General features: G+C 41.2%; 1 long non-coding RNA gene across 1 annotated transcript in view; it reads right to left on the bottom strand.

Moving 5' to 3' along the window:
• Positions 1-12,372: 12,372 nt before the first annotated feature.
• LOC102492076 (uncharacterized) overlaps positions 12,373-16,842 on the bottom strand; it is an 18,355-nt gene continuing 13,885 nt past the window's right edge. Inside the window, exon 3 of the long non-coding RNA XR_333831.2 lies at positions 12,373-12,497. This is a non-coding gene — a long non-coding RNA (uncharacterized LOC102492076). The remainder of the gene's footprint in view (positions 12,498-16,842) is intronic.

Genomic DNA, 16,842 nt, shown 5'->3' with positions numbered 1-16,842 from the left:
GAGTCATTTAGAACAGTGGGTATTTTTTTAAAGAGTGGTTTCATTTATTGCCTGCATTTTCTTATCCTAGTTGGACTTTAAAAGAAATAATTTGCCAAGTGCCTTGCAAATGTACCAGATTCAGATTTCACTACTGTGAGGTTTCACCCAACATAGAAGGTGGGCTGTTGGCCACCATGTTGACTGGTTTCTTTGCTATATAAATGTAGCATTCTTCTGGGTGAATTAGGATTATACAAATTGTAGGTGGTTTATTAAAAACTCTGTTATTGAGTCTGGTGATTGTGTACTAGGGACAGTTTTATGTTCCTTAAAGAATTATTTAACTTTATTTATTTATTTAAATTTGACCAGAGAGAGAGAGAGGGAAAGTGAGAAAGCAAGCTGCCAGGTTCGGGACTTGAACAGCGGTTGGCCCTGTGGGAGTCCAGTGCCCTTAACCACCACACCACCTGCCAGCCCCCAGTTTTATAATTCTTAAGTGTGTCTGAAGACAATGGCCCTGAAAGAGGGGACTATAGGGAAACCTCAGGCCTGTAGTGCCCAACCACTAAAAATGAGAAACCTCTGGTAGATCTGGAAACTTGGTGTGGGCAACTGGAAGGTTGTCATCCATTCAGCCTAAATATAGCATCATTAAAAGCAGGGGCCAGGCCAGCAAGGGGCATGGAGGTTAAGGTGGCTGGATCTCACATGGCCAACTGCACGGTTCAGGTCCTAGACCCAGCAGCTTGAAAAACGCTGAGCACATGTACATGCATGCCCAAGATCCCCAAGTGGAGAATGGAGGACGAAGATTTCATCATGGCCATTCCCCCGGGGGAGAGAGGATCTCTCTCTCTCCGTATCCCCTTTGCCCCCTGGTAAGTACAAACCAACAACCAAAAACTAGGAAAGAAAGGGGAAAAAAGCAGAGACCTATTATATTTTGAAGCTTGGGCATTTCAAAGCTTGTAAATTCCCTCCTTGATCCAAAAACCAAAAATAACAGTTCTCTTGATCCCTGAATATAGACTAAGTTTTTAAATGGGGAGTGGGGGCGGGGAGAAAAAGAGAGTTTGCAGTAGTTACTCTAGGACCGGACATCTGGGAGAAGATGAAGGCAAACATTTTCATCTTTCCCTTGGTCTTGGGTCAGAGAGAGACCAGAGAATAGTCACCTACATCTAGTTTCATCCCATGGGCTTACCACTGTGCTTCAGGTGGGATGGTTCAGAGTGGGCACTTGGATTCTATAGATTTGTTTTTTCAAGTCAGCTCTTAACACTTTCTAGCTGTGTCATTTCAGGCAAGTGAATTAATGTCCACGCCTCAGTCTCATTAAGTGTAAAATAGAAAGATAATCATTGCTTTCTCAGAGGTTGCGGTGAGGCTGAACATTCAATCTTTGCTACAGAGCCACACTGTAAGCGTTTGATAGTGGTTTGGCTGCATTGGTGACAATGACCTCGAGCCAAGTGAGTGCACAGGCAGTGGAGGCTTGAGATGATTTGAGACCTCTAAGAAGATTTTTTTTTTTTTAAATCCCTACAACAATAAGCACTATGGTAAAGAAAAGACAAAACAAAACAGCACCCAGTACATAATGCTGATGACATAAACTCGTCAGTTACCCCTGGTCTTCCAGAAAGTGTTCTATCTGCTGAGTCTAGGCTGAAGGGGATGACCAAAATGCCCTTTTTTTGGTGTGTGTGCTTTCTGGGTGTTTATACACAGCAATTTTCATTTATATGACTCCCACCACCATTCCTAAGTTATAGACTAGCTACTTATCAAAGCATCTCTTATTCTTGAGGTTTTCAACATTAAAATAATTTTGGGACCAGCAGATGGCTTAACGGTTACATCGCTGGACTCCAATGTAGTCATGGTTCAAGTCCCGGACCTGGAGGCTTAAATTTATGCCAGGTAAATGTGTGTGTGTGCCCAAAATCCCAAGAGGAGAATGGACGAGAAGGGATTGCAGCGTGGCCATGCCCCCTTGGGGATAATTTCTCGCTGTTTATCTCTCCGTCTCTCTAGCGAGTGCATGTGCCCTATAGCAAAAAACCTCTCTTTAAAAAAAAAATAATAATTTTTAAAGTTTGTTTCTTTCTTTCATATCTCTCCGTCTCTCTAGCGAGTGCATGTGCCCTATAGCAAAAACCTCTCTTTAAAAAAAAATAATAATTTTTAAAGTTTGTTTGTTTCTTTCATGAAGCAAGAGAGACAGAGACAGACAGCACTCCTAACAGGGTCTTGATACTGTAATCTACTCCCAACCTCAGTCATCTGCGTGTTCAGTGTTCTCAGGGAGGTCTTCAGGCACAAAACCAGAACCTCTCCATTTGGGTCAGCTTCTCAGAGCACCACAGCTCCACCCTCTGGCCCCTACAATAAGTTCTTTACTCTTGGTTCCAGCCTCAGTTCTCGCTTGACTGGATAACACACCTGGTCAGACACGTGACTCCCACTGTCAGTTCAGAGAGTTGCCAATCCTTACGGATTCAAGCTACTCTCCAGTTCTCACTGGAACACACATTAACTTCATCCGCTGAAAGGACGTGCCAGGAATCCTTCCACCCCACTGGGGATTCACAGCGGTATGTCTTCAGCACTACATTGGTCATTCTCTGTGTAGTTCCACATGCCAATTTCTTGTTTATCCCTTTGTAGGCAAGGATTTGTTCTGGCGACATAATTGTGTCTCCTCTGGTCAGGACACTGAAGCCTCTCATTCTACTTCTGGAAGTGTCTAATCCACAACTGGGTGAACTGGCAGCCACTTTGCCCTGGGTGTCTGCCTAAATACACAGCACATTCTACCATCGCTAGTCATCGTTTATTAATAACTCACTTGTATCTAGTAAAATCCATGTCCCTACCAATTTTCCTACTCCACCCCTGCCTTTGCCTACATATATTTAGAAACTTAATTAGCATAGGTCCTTTGAGGAGGAGGAAGACAAGATAAGCCAAGTTTACAGCTACAGGATGTGTAATTCCACTTAAGCATAAGGCATCAAACCTACCACCACTTAAGACGTGGCTTTGAACGTAGTCCTCATATGACAGTAAAACATGTTCAAGCTTGAACTAGCAAGACCCCAATACCAATGAGTAGTGACACTGATCTGTCTTTTAAGATGAGCGGGGAGTTCTCTATATATTCCAGACTCCAGCTTGCATCTTTCAGGAAACTGGGAGCAGGATGAAGTAAGGGAGTGAGAAAAGGCTTTGAGTCAGAGAGAACTGCATCCCAGTCCTGGCTTCCTGGTGATCTCTGGAAAGTTCTCCAGATCCTTCAAGACTGGTTTCTTTCTCGGTAAAATGGAAGCCATATTCAGCTTCGAGGATGTTGTGAAGAGCGAAACAATTAAGTGCTGCTTATCATACCTGTCGTCTGAGTTGGTGCTGAATAAACTATGCTTATTATTACATTTGGTAAGGCGGTGGGTTATTTGTTTATTTATCAATATCTATTTATTTTTTAGGTTTTTGCCATAGGATATATGTGCTCACCAGAGAGACAGAGAGAGACAGTGAGATGGAAAGTGATACTTTCCCTGGGAGGAAAGTGGTGGTCATGCTGCAATCTCTTCTCCTCCATTCTCATCCTGGCATTTGGGGCATGCACACACACTAGCCCAGCGTGACTTTCAAGCCACTGGATGCAGGACTCAAACCACCATGTGGGAGTCCAATGCCTTAACCACTGGGTAATTTATTTTTTAACATAGGCATGTCTATTTGAAAATTCACCATAACTATCTTCGAATTCAAAACATTAAAGTTGTATGGTATGAAAATTATACTGGGTTGTCAGAAAATCCATGATGCATTTTTCTTTGGGGGAAAGGTTTTTGCTATAAGGCACGTGCTCTCACCAGAAAGACAGAGACAGAAAGACAGAAAGCAAGAAATCACTCCCTGGGGGGATGGCCATGCCACAGTCCCTTTTCTTCCATTCTCCTCTCGGGATCTTGGGCATGCACGCACATGTGCCCAGCGTGAGTTTAAGCCACCAGGTCTGGGACTCCAACCACGGTCAACTACATGGAAGTCCAGCGACATAGCCATTACACCAACTGCTGCTCTCACCATCATACATTTTTACATAGAAAAAAATACATCATGATTTTTCCAACAACCCAATACCCTAATAAAGCTGTTAATTTTATTTTTAATTTAGAAGATAGGACCTATCAAATTTCTTTAGAAAATGTGAAAGCGATTTTTAAACTGGGAAACTTCAGTGCTTATTATGTTGATGATGAATAAATATTAATTAATGAACTTCATCTGTCCTTGTTTCATGAAAACATGAGCCCAAGAATCTGCCTTATATAGCCTACCCTCGATCCAAATGTGAATTACTACTTTTGTATCCTAAGATTATTATGATATCCCTACTCTATGCATTGGGACATAATTTCAAATTCATGAAGTAGTACACCCTCATGCTTTGATTAATGAGTATAATTAGTTGCCAAATTTTTGTTCATAAGTCAAAATTGGTATCATCAATCAGTAAATATTTCCATTAAAATTAGTGAAAAAGTTAGCATTTGGGTTAATGGAATAATTAAGACAGTAGACTGCCTCATTTAATAGAGCTAGAGGTTCCTAAGGCTCTGTCCTGGCTGCTCGTCTCTCCTCTCCTCTGTCCATCCACTCTCCTAAGGTGACCTCCAGTCTCCAGTCCCATGGCTTTGGATGCCTTCTGTGAACCAGACAGAGATGTGTCTCCAGACAGGAACTCAGACAGCCAACCTGACATCTCCATGTGGGTGTCATCTCGAACTCAACATGGCCCAACTGAACTCATGACTTCTGTGCCATTCCCCACCCAGCTGTGTGCCTTTCCCTTAGTAAATACCACCACTGTTCATCCAGTTGTGGAAGCCAAAGCTTTTTTCTTTTCTTTTTAAAGAAGTATTTATTTAATTTATTATTATTATTTTCTTAATTCACCAGAGAGAGAGAGAGAAAGAAAGAGAGGGAAGAGAGAAAACAAGTCGCCAGGTCCAGGACTCAAACCACTGTCAGCCATGTGGGAGTCCAGCACTTTTACCACCACACCGCCTGCTGGCCCCAAGTGAAAACTTTTCTCCTCCCACATGGATGCCATCAATAAACCCTGCTGCCTCTACTCAAAATGATCTCCACTCCATCTGCAATTGCTGACCTGACCCGATCATTTCCAAGCTCTTCTTAGAAGCTTATTCCTCCTGCTTCTCATCATCCATTCATCCATTGCAATTATTCAGCAATGTCTGCTGAGAATAGCTTCTGGCAAGAGTCAGGATTTCGGCTAGCTTGGAGCGGCATGAAGAAGTGAAACCTGGACAGTTACAACAGGAGCCTGAGTGTGTTGCCATGTGTGGTTACATTCAAATAGAACTGGGGTCAACATAGTCCCTTTTCCCAGGTTCCCTCACACAGTGGTCAAGCCGACGCATCATTTGTGCTGACTGTGGGTGTGGTGGGCAAGCAGCGGATGGCTGCAAAGTTGAGAATACGGACGAGGGGTCAGTTGTGTCATTATCACAAGATTCTTGACTTATTCTCTAATGCTTTCCCCAGGCTCCAGGTGGGCCGTGTGTGTTACCATGTTGAACTGCCACATTGGCCTCCAAATAAAATCTCAGTGGGCTTCGCTGTAGACATAGTGAAGACTGGGCGGTAATCCGGATTCCCATTGTAAAAAATATGATTACTACAGTGTTCTCTTCTGTCTACCTTTCATCTTTTACCCACCCTACACAGTTCTTTTGTTTATGTTTGGGATTTTATTTTATTTTTACAAACACAATTGTTTAAGATTTTTTATGAAGGTAACATGCACATGATTAATCAACAAATAGTACAGAATTTTGGTACCCTGAGGCAACCATTGTTAACATTTGTTATTGTTTTTCTTTTGGTTGCCATCTCTACAGCTTTAAATAAGCTGCTGCTTCTGTTTCTTGATGTATTGACTCTAGACCTTACTTACGGATTTCCTGTGTGATAGAGGATTTAGTTAACTTACATGGCTCCCATGTCTCCTCCTTGCCTCCTCCCAGGGTAGCAGTTTCAAGATTCTCATGTCCTTCACTGGCTATCTTCATATCCTCAAGCTTAAATCTCCATTTCTTGTTCCTTCGATTGTAGACAGCTTTCCATGAGTGTCCCAGTAATTGAGATGAAGACTGAATGTACACTTAGTCTTCCACTTCTCTACCCAACCTCATCGCCTGAACGCTGCACCATATCAAGGTTGAGCCACTCAGCAAAAAATGTTTCTAAAGACAAACTCAACTAGATTCTCCTTTTGTGTGTTCTACCAGGAAATCAGAATAACACTTTTAGTTGGCTTTGTATCTGGACCATAACTTTCTGATGATACTGTTTTATCTTACAGTGTTTAATTCCTTTTGTTTTCTTTTACCTGCAAATAATGTCTTTTTTGATATGTCAACTAGGCTAGAGACTTCAATGATTCAAACACTAATCTAGGTGTAGTTGTGAAGGGATTTTGAATATTTAATTAAAGTCTCTGCTCAGCTAATTCTAAGGGAAAGTCAAGTAGATGGGCCTGACTTAATCTGTTGGAAGGCCTTAACGTTTAGCAGGGCTGAGAAAGCAGCAGTTCTACTTGTGGACAACAGCTCCAGCCTGTGACCATGATTTCAAGCCTATCATGATCTTCCCATCCTGACAACCCGGCCCTATGGAATTCAGATTCGTATAGTCAGCCCCACTATCATGTAAGCCAATTCTTAGCTAGTTGGGTTGTCAGAAAAGTCATAACATATTTTTTCTGTTTTTCTATGTAAAAATGTGTCATGACTTTTCTGACATCCTTATCTATCAATCATCTATTTCTTATATATTTATATATATATATATTATATATAATCTATCTTCTATAATAATCATCTCTACTTGTTCTGCTTTTCTCCTTTAACCTCAGCTGATACACTGGGCGGTCTTAGTCTGTAATCATGTTATTAACAATAAGACCTGAGACTGAGAGATTTATAAAGAATACAGGTTTATTTGGCTTATGATTCTGGTGACTGAAAAGTCCAAAGGCATGGGGTTGGTATCACACTGGCTCTGTCACGTGGCTGACAGAAGCAGAGAGAATGGAGGGCATGTGGGGGGTAAAATAAGTGGCAGCCATCTTCCTTCTACAACAACCCACCCTTGCAGGAGCTAACCTCTTTTCCTAAGAGTTAGAACTCAGACTTGTGAGAATCCGTTGATGTAGGCAATGACTCCATGATCCAACCCCCATCCCATAGGCTTCATATCCTAAACATCTCATCACTTTCCAGTGCCATTACACTGGGGGCCAAATTACAAAACCCGAGTCTTTGGGGGAGAAATTCTTATCTAAACCATAGCAATGCACTTCTGTTATTTCATATCTTCAAATCTTACTGGTATTTTCAGCATACTATTTTGTCTTCCTAATAACTCCCCCCCCCTTTTTTTTTCTGGAGCCCTTCCTCTTGGAACTGTCCCCCTCAACCTCCAATGTATTGGGTTGTGGAAAAAGTTATGACACAATTTTGCATAGAAAAAAATACATCATGCCTTTTCTGACAACCTAATACAGAACCTACTCTCTAGTCCTGAATAACTCCTTCCTTAGGACTTCCCTTCACTGCTCTCTCAGGTTGAACCAGTGTTTCTTGAACTTCAGGTCATCCTCTTGGTTTACTTATTCGCTTTGGTTTATTCATTTGGCTTACTTAATTCATTTCGTTGGGAGATCATCTGAAAGTTATTTTCTAAAAAGAAGCTCTGAAGGTAAACTTTGAAAAGGTTTTAAATTTTCCTCTTCCCCATTGATTAATAATTTAGCACCGCATTCCAGGTTGAAAACAATTTCCCTCTAAGAACCTTGAAGGCATTAACAGAGTTTTCCCTTGTTGTCTAGGATTGTTGAAAAGACACTGATGGCTGCTGATGACCAGATTTTTTTTTTATGCCTGTTGTTCTGTTGTTATTTCTACTGAAATCTTGGGGAAACTTTACCTTGGGCATACTGAAATTCAGTGGTAGTTTTAGTTGGGAGTCTCTATTTCACCAGTTTTATTATGCATATCTTAATTCCTAGAGCCTGTGAATATGTTACCTTACATGAGCAAAAAAAAAAAAAAAATTACAGATGTGACTAAATTAAAGCTCTTGATAAGAAGATCTGGATGGGCTCAATGTAATCACACAGTTTTGTTTTTATTGAGAGAGCGAGCAGGTTCTTGTTACATGCGCTCTCCTTCCCCAGTCCTACACCTCCTTGGGATCTTGGACTCCTGTATGTATGCCTTGTATGTTTCAGGTCACATGGTCCAGGGATGTGGACTTGCAGTTGACCATGTGGCTTTCAGGACTACAGTTTGGTATGCTACTGACTGTGCCACTTGGGCCATCTGCTGGCCCCATGACTCATGTATTTTAAAAATCAAGACTTCCATCATTTAATTTATTTTCAAGGTATCCTCAGTATGTTCATCATTTTAATTCCTATTTTAGAGTAAACTCTCTGCCCTTCATTGGGTGTTTGGCTGCCCAAGAGCCCAGGAGGAGAATGGGAGGAGAAGGGATTGCGGCATGGCCATCCTCCTTGGGGCTTGATTTCCCACTCTTCCTCTCAGTCTCTGTCTCTGCCTCTCACTGGTGAGTGCATGTGCCCTATGGCAAAAAGCTCTCTAAAAAGAAGAAAAAAAGAAAAGAAAATCATGCCAGGTAAGTGCGCTTACATGCCCAAAATCCCAGGAGGAGAATGGAGGAGAAATGATTGTGGTGTGCCCATCCCCCTCAACGGGTGATTTCTCCCTTTCCCTCTCACTGTCTTTGTCTTTTTCCAGTAGGTGCATGCACCTCATGGCGCACACACACACACACACACACACACACACACACACACACAAAGGAGAAAAAAAAAAGAGTCCAGAAGAGAGAAATGCCCCTTTCACCATCAATATTTTTTCCTCCCTGAGAAACAGTGGTTCTGCCTGCAGAGTGCTGTCCTGGATCCCACTGGATCTCTGAGGGCCTTGGGAATATGAACAAAATCACAAATAGGGTTTTGGGTGGCATGTGGGAAAACAGCACCATCTTTGAAAGAGTGGTGGTGTTTACAGATCTCAATTCCAAGGCCAAATCCTTTCTGAGAAGAAGTTTTGTATTTTTTCCATTTTCTGAATTGACTTTTGCATTCCAGCTGCTACCGTCACTGACAGTCCAGAATGTGATGAGAAGACAATCGAGGCATAAATCACACAGCTGAACTGTTCATAGGTGTCTCAGGAATGAGAGTCGTTTTATTGGGTCCTCAGGAAAGTCATGATGCATCTTTGCAAAGAATACATCATGACTTTTCCAATAACCCAATAGTAGTCATCTAGGAATTATGTTATAGGCAAATGTGTTATCAATCACATAACCTTGACCAGCTGTCGCTGCATCTAAGTGGTCAAAATGCAAGTGTGGAGGGGTTAGAAAGGGTTGACCAAATCTTTTCTTCAAAATTGTACTGAAGTGCGGGAACCAGCAGTTAGCGTAATGGCTATGTCGCTGGACTCCCACGTAGATAACCCAATAGTAGTCATCTAGGAATTATGTTATAGGCAAATGTGTTATCAATCACATAACCTTGACTAGCTGTCGCTGCATCTAAGTGGTCAAAATGCAAGTGTGGAGGGGTTAGAAAGGGTTGACCAAATCTTTTCTTCAAAATTGTACTGAAGTGCTACACTGAAGAGATAAAATGAATGAAGGTATTTGTGAATTTTCTAGACCTGCAGTCAGTCTATGCCAATAGGTCAGACCTGTGGGGGTTTTTTAAAAGAATTATTCTATTTATTCATTCATTTATTTTAATTTGACCACAGAGAGACACACACAGAGAGAGAGGGAAAGTGTGAAAGCAAGCCACCAGTTCCAGGACTTGAACCACAGTCGGCCATGTGGGAGTGTCCAGTGCCTTAACCATCACGCCACCTGCTGGTCCCCAGACCTGTGTTTTAACATTATACATGTGTACAAACATGGAAATGTTTAGCATTAAAACTTTTTTTAAGTTATTTTTTTTTAATATTTATTTAATTCCATTTGTTATTATTTTTTAATTTGACCAGAGAGAGAGAGAAAGGGAAAGTGTGAAAGCAAGCCACAAGATCCAAGACTCGAATTGTGGTCAGCCATGTGGGAATCCAGTGCCCTTATCCACCACACCACCTGCTGGCCTTCCCCACCCCACCCCCCTTTTTTTTAAAGAATTATTTATTTATTTAAATCCACTTGTTATTATTATTATTTTAATTTGGCCAGACATAGATAGAGAGAGACAAAGGGAGGGCAAGAAAGCAAGACACCAGGTCTGGGACTCGAACGGTGGTCAGCAATGTGAGAATTGAGCGCCTTTAACCACCATGCCACCTGCCAGCCCCGAGTTTTTTTCTTCCGTGACTAAGAAAGAGAGTAGCTAAGAGGTAACACCCCAACAGGGTCTTGAGGCCAGGATTCACCCTTAGCTTCATCCTCAGATTAGGTTACATGCATCCTTGGTGTGCTCAGGGAAGTCTCTGGATGCAAACCCAGTACCTTTCCATGTAGGTTATCCTTGTGGAACATTGCATTTTTACTGCTGCACCACCATCCAGCCCCAGCAGTAAAATTATCCTGTGGACAAATATTAACTGACATGGGAAGAGGTTTGTGGTGGATCAATAATTTAAAATTCAGTTTTAAAAACAATATGTACTGGGGCTGGTAGGTGGTGTGGTGATTAAGGTGCTGGACTCGCACATGGCTGGCTATGGTTCAAGTCTCGACCTAGTGGTTTGCTCTCTCACTTTTTTTCTCTGTCTCTGTCTTCCCTCAGTCAAATTTAAAATAATAATAAATAAATTTTAACTTTAAAAATGATATGCACTAGATGGCATTATAGTGAATAAATACATATATATACTTATAGTAAGAGAGTTGCATTCATGTACAGAAGTCATCAGTGATTACATACTGTAATCATTGATCATAAGTGTTTAATTTTACTCTTTGCTGATCTTTCATCAATATGATTGCATTGCCTTTTTAATAAGAAAAATAATAAACATTAAACCTAGATCACTTAACAGTAACTAAGTTCCTGATATTTGCAGTGGTCAAATAAAACATGGGTGAAAAGCAAATAGATAGCAATACTAATGATTCCTTAGCATTGACCTTTACCAAAATGTGCATCCCGGAACACATGTTCATAAAATGCTTTGTGAAAAGCAAAAAGGAGGTCAATTTGAAGACCTGTTGGCAATATCAGCAACGTTTTTTCAAAGGCTAACCCTTTCTTTGAGTCGAAATGCATTCTGGAAAGTTTTATAGCAGAGAAATCTGTTAACTATAGACCCCTTTTTGCATGGACTACCTATCAATACTCTGGCTCCACTTCAGGAAAGACTGTCTTCCAGTAAAGTCCAATAACAACTGTTTTAAGTCTGAAAAGGCCTCTTATTTTGATTACTTTGCCTAAAGAAGGAATTCTACAACCAAAAGCTTTCACTTCAATATGCCTAACAAGTTCAAGTGCAAAATAAATGCAGAACTTTGCAACACACTCCAACAAATGTGTTTCTGTTATAGGCCACTGGACCTGCCTACCACAGAAACTCAATGTTAAATTTCTCTTTGGACTCTTTCTGCAGATAATAGGAGAGTGGACTCGCCACAGCATATTACTAGGAGTTTCCACTTTCCTTTCCTGCTCTTAATTCCCCAAGCTTAGCTCTCTTCTCGATTTTTTTCAGTCCATTCTCACTTCCTCCATTCTGCAGAAACAAAAGTCCTGAATGAGAATTTCCAGAGCTTGCTCCCAGCACCCACAGTTACTGGATGTTCGGCATGCACAGGCTAACAATTTGTCATATATTTAAGTACATTTTAGTTTAGATTTTAAAATTAAATTTTAAAATAGTAATAAAGCAATTCTCTTTTTTTTCTTTCTTTCTTTCTTTTTTTTTTTCCTGTAGGGCACATGTGCTTACTGTAGAAACAGAAAGAGAAAGAGAGAAAGAGAAAGATATCACACCCCCCCCCGGGGGGGATGACCACACTATAATCCCTTGTCCTTCATTCTCCCCTTGGGATTTTGGGTACACACACACACACACACACACAAACACACACACGTCTGGTGTATTTTTCAAGCTGCCATGTCTGGGACTCAAATGTTGCAGTTTTGGCCATGTGTGATCCAGCTGCTTTAACCTCCCTGCCATCACTGGCTCAATAAAACACATTTTTATGCTGAGGTTAAATTGACTAACTATGAAGTTAACATTTTAACCACTTTTAAGAATACAAAGTAGTAAGAAGTCCATCCTCACTTTTATTTCCATCCTTTTCTCGTCACTCCAAACATAGACTGTGTGCCATGAAAGGGACGGCTCCATGGCCACTCCCCTCTGTCCTTGGCAGCCTCCATTTCACCTTCTGTCTCTGAATTTGACTCTTCTCAGTATTGCCTGTAGGTAGAACGGTAAAGCCCTTGCCATTTTGTGCCTGGCTTATTTTACTCGGCAAAGTGTTCTCAAGATTCACCCAAAACAAAGTACTTTTCAATGAATAATAATGATAATTATTTTATACCAGAGAAAGGAGTGCCATTGTTTGCAATCATTTGCCAAAGTTTCGTGAACCTCTAAAGGAAGAAAAGCTTTTGAAGTATGGGTTAGAGCCCACACATAGTTTTATCCTGGTTCTATTTCTCCTGAAATAAAAAGTCCTAATCATAATTATTGCTTATCGGGAATGGTAAAATTGTCCAGGACCTTCTTCTGATCATTCTAACTATAAGGTTAAAATATGTGAAATATGAGAGTATGATACGATTTCTTTCTCAGCAGTAGACCGGCTCTAGGATAGAAAACATTGTATTTAACATCTGGACTAAATGGAATACTAAAACACATTTGCATTTCATTTGGCTCTGAAAATGTTTCCGCAGGTTTAAAAACAGCGTTTAGATTTGTTTCTTTTTGTTTATTTAATTTTTTCAAATATAACATTATAAATATGTTTCATAATGTCATTGATTTCTCTGATGAATGAAAAAAAGTGTTAAAAAATCACTTGGATTTTTTAACTGGCTGGTCCATGGCCTAGTGGTTAAGGGAACTGGATCCCACACAGCTGACCGTGCAGTTCAAGTCCTGAACCTGATGGCTTGAACCCACGTTGGGCTCCTGTGCTTGCATGCCCCAAATCCCGACACAGTGGGAAAATGGAGGAGAGGGGGGCGGCAGCATGACCGCATGGCAGTGGGGAGTGCTTGCTCCCTCTTTCTCTCTCCTTGGCAAGTGCACACACCCTTTGGCAAATTCTTTTAAAAAGAAAAGAGAAAAGAAAAGGGCAAGTGCACACACCCTTTGGCAAATTCTTTAAAAAAGAAAAGAGAAGGGAAAAGAAAAGGAGAAGAGAAGAGAAAAGAGAAGAAAATCACTGGTTGATTAGGGTGTTTAAACCACAGTTTGATCTTCTTAAGAAACCCTGATATCGGGAACCAGTAGTTAGCGTAATGGCTATGTCACTGGACTCCCACGTAGTCGACCGCAGTTCGCGTCCCGGACCCGGTGGCTTAAAACTCACGCCGGGCGTGTGTGCGTGCGTGCCCAAGATCCCGAGAGGGGAATGGAGGAGAAGGGATTGCAGCATGACCATCCCCCCTGGGGGGTGATTTCTCGCTTTCTGTCTCTATGTCTCTGTCTGTCTGTCTGGCGAGCGCATGCGCCCTATAGCAAAAATCTCTCAAAAAAAAAAAAAAAAGAAACCCTGATATTCCTAATATTTAAAATGATAAAATTTATACGCTGGCATGATAAACTGGGACTACTAGAAAGCAGAAAATATCTCTGAGATATGCCACTTGAAAAAACCACTTAAAATAATTGCCATTACTGGTGGTATGAAGAAATGCTTTGATCTCATCCTTGGTTTCAAAAACGTTTGTAAACACATTTCACCTCAATAAACAGTTTACTTCTGTGGGGAAAGAAGGTTCATGTTTGCTGCCAATTTTTCACAAAGCATGCTTAAAAGATGGGGACCAGCAGATGGTATACTGGTTGTGTTGCTAGACTACCACATGGCTGACCGTGGTTTGAGTCCTGGACCCAGTGGCTTGAAACTCACCCCAGGCACATGCGCATGTGTTCCCAAAATCCTGAGAGGAGACCAGAGGAGAAGGGATTGTGATGTGGCCATCCCCCCTGGGGGTGATTTCTTGCTTTCTGTCTCTCTGGTGAGCACACATACCCTGTAACAAAAATCTCTCTCTCTAAAAAAAGATAAATACTAGGTGGCCACAGTTTGAATATATTAAGTTCACCAACTATTTTCTGGGAATAAAGCAATGGATAAAGGGACAATAATTTTTACCCAGGTAAGAAAATACTTCCTTATTAAATGCTTTCCTGGCGCAGTCAATGTCTTTCTAGCCTGCTTCATGGTTCACAGGATAATTGTTAACTACATGAACAATCTCTAGTATGAGGATGAAGCAATAAACTCACAAGTCAAGGAGCATGACTCTTTCATAGGCAAGGGTCTTCAAAAGTTTGAGGGAGAACGGAATTCAAATATGAGTTTATTTCATAACAAAAAAAAATCAAAATCTAAGTCTAGTACTTTTTTAGCTAGATGGCATGTATACTTGCACACGTTCAAGAAAGAGAGAGGGAAAGGAGAAGGCACCCCCACAGGGTATGGTCATGCTGCAATCCCTTGTCTTCCATCTCTCCCTCCTTTGGGATTATGGGTGTACATGCACAAGCACATACAAGGTATGTAACCAGATTTTTATAAAATATGATACATTAAACTGTTTCTTTTCTCTTTTTTTATTTTATTCTTTCTTACTTATTTTTTAGGTTTTTGCCATAGACCACATTGACTTGCTGGAGAAAGACAGAGAAAGGGAAAGTGAGAACTCACCCCCCAGGGGAGGTGGCCATGCCACAATCCCTTCTCCATTCTCCTTTCAGGATTTTGGGCATGCACGTACACGTGCTAGCTGTGAATTTCAAACCACCAGGTCTGAGACTCCAACCCTGGTCAACCACGTTGGAGCCCAGTGTCTTAACCACCATGCCATCTGCTGGCCCCCAGTATGTTTCTTAAGCCACTGTGCAGTTGGTCATGTGGGAATCTGGCTGCCTTCCCCACCAGGCCACAGAGCCAGCCCAATTAAAATGCACATTTTCCATGAACTTTTTGAAGCACTCTTATATTTCTACACACTTCTGCTGAGTGTTGATTGATACTCTACCCATCTGTGATTCTTTCTAAAGGTAAGCCAAATCTCTGCTAGCCTGATAGACGTTACTATTCTGTGCTGTAAGCCATGAATATACTATATACAGCAGTGCACTTGAACTTTTCAATTAGAAATTATGAGATGTTCTATTTCATTTATGAATTACCCAGAGGTCATTAAAGTTTCTTCCTAAGCATGGTACTTCTCATTAACCTTAGAGCTAGTTTCAAACACTTCTTAGCTGTGGTATGACTTCTATATTTGTTTTGGGGGAGAATGTAACTTTGAATAATGTTTCTTTAGTTTTGGTCTCTTCTCCACCTTTAAATGACAATATTCATCAATTTCATATTAGAAAGCATTATTTTGTGCTTGTTCAGGAAAAACTCAATTGGTTTATCAGAAAGGTCACTGTACTTGGAAAGCAAGGCAAAAGCTTCTGTGGCTTCTTGCCATTCTTTAACAAAGTTTCAGAACAGACAATGTAATAGAAACTAGAGGCAAATTGATTGCTGGTCTGATAAAATCCAATTTTCACATATTCATCAAGATTCACTTGTTCTACCATACATGGTTTCCCATTCAGTATTTGCAGTGGGTTTCTGTCCACTGTTTACATTTCCAGTGTTCTACTGACATCGCAATTCTTATCACCACCTTCACACTTAACTACTTCTGAGCCATTGATACATTTCTGCAAATTGGCGATTATAACACACGGTAAAAAAATGTACAACAAGCAGATGCAAATAGCACTGAGTTATATAAAATTCAATAGGAAAGGCAAAGTGCACGATTAACTACTAGCTGAGATGAACAACTTTTAGGAAAACAGTAATTACTAGATATGTGACCAGATTTCTATAATATATAATACATTAAATTGTTTGTTTTTAAGCCAGAGAGTAAATGCATTCACCAGAGGGGGGGGCAAGAAAACACTTATAGTGAGGAGTGTCCACACCACAATCCCTTCTCCTCCATTTCTCTATATGGGACACACACATGGCATGTTTTGGAAAAGCTGGAATTAGGACCATCACTGACCATGTGGGATCTGTCTCCTTTAACCACGTGGCCACACGATTGGCCCAATAAATGAATCTTAACTGTATAGAATGAGTATAAACTAAATTCCTTCTTGTTCTCCTACCGTAGCTAGCCTGGGAACACCACACAGGAGCGGCATTTCCTACAGGGTGTGATTTGGGGGTGTGGGGATGGCAGCCGTCCTTCAAAACAGCTCATCTGAAGCCCTCCAGTCTTTTATTTACTCACTCCACCTGTGGCTGCAAGAGAGCGCTGGCTTATAAAACTCAAGACAGTGTGTATTAATATCATGGAGCCCACAGCATATGGGTAGGTGGTAGAGATACGGGGTCTTCAAAAAGAATCTGGGACGGGAACCAGCAGTTAGCATAATGGCTATGTCACTGGACTCCCACGTAGTCGACTGCGGTTCGTGTCCCGGACCCGGTGGCTTAAAACTCATGCCGGGCGCGTGTGCGTGCGTGCCCAAGATCCCGAGAGGAGAATGAAGGAGAAGGGATTGTGGC

Source organism: Tupaia chinensis, unplaced genomic scaffold (assembly GCF_000334495.1).
Source record: "Tupaia chinensis unplaced genomic scaffold, TupChi_1.0 Scaffold000098_3, whole genome shotgun sequence".
NCBI lineage: Eukaryota > Metazoa > Chordata > Mammalia > Scandentia > Tupaiidae > Tupaia > Tupaia belangeri.
The sequence above is the reverse complement of the archived record's forward strand: the minus strand, read 5'-3'. Positions and strand labels throughout refer to the sequence as shown.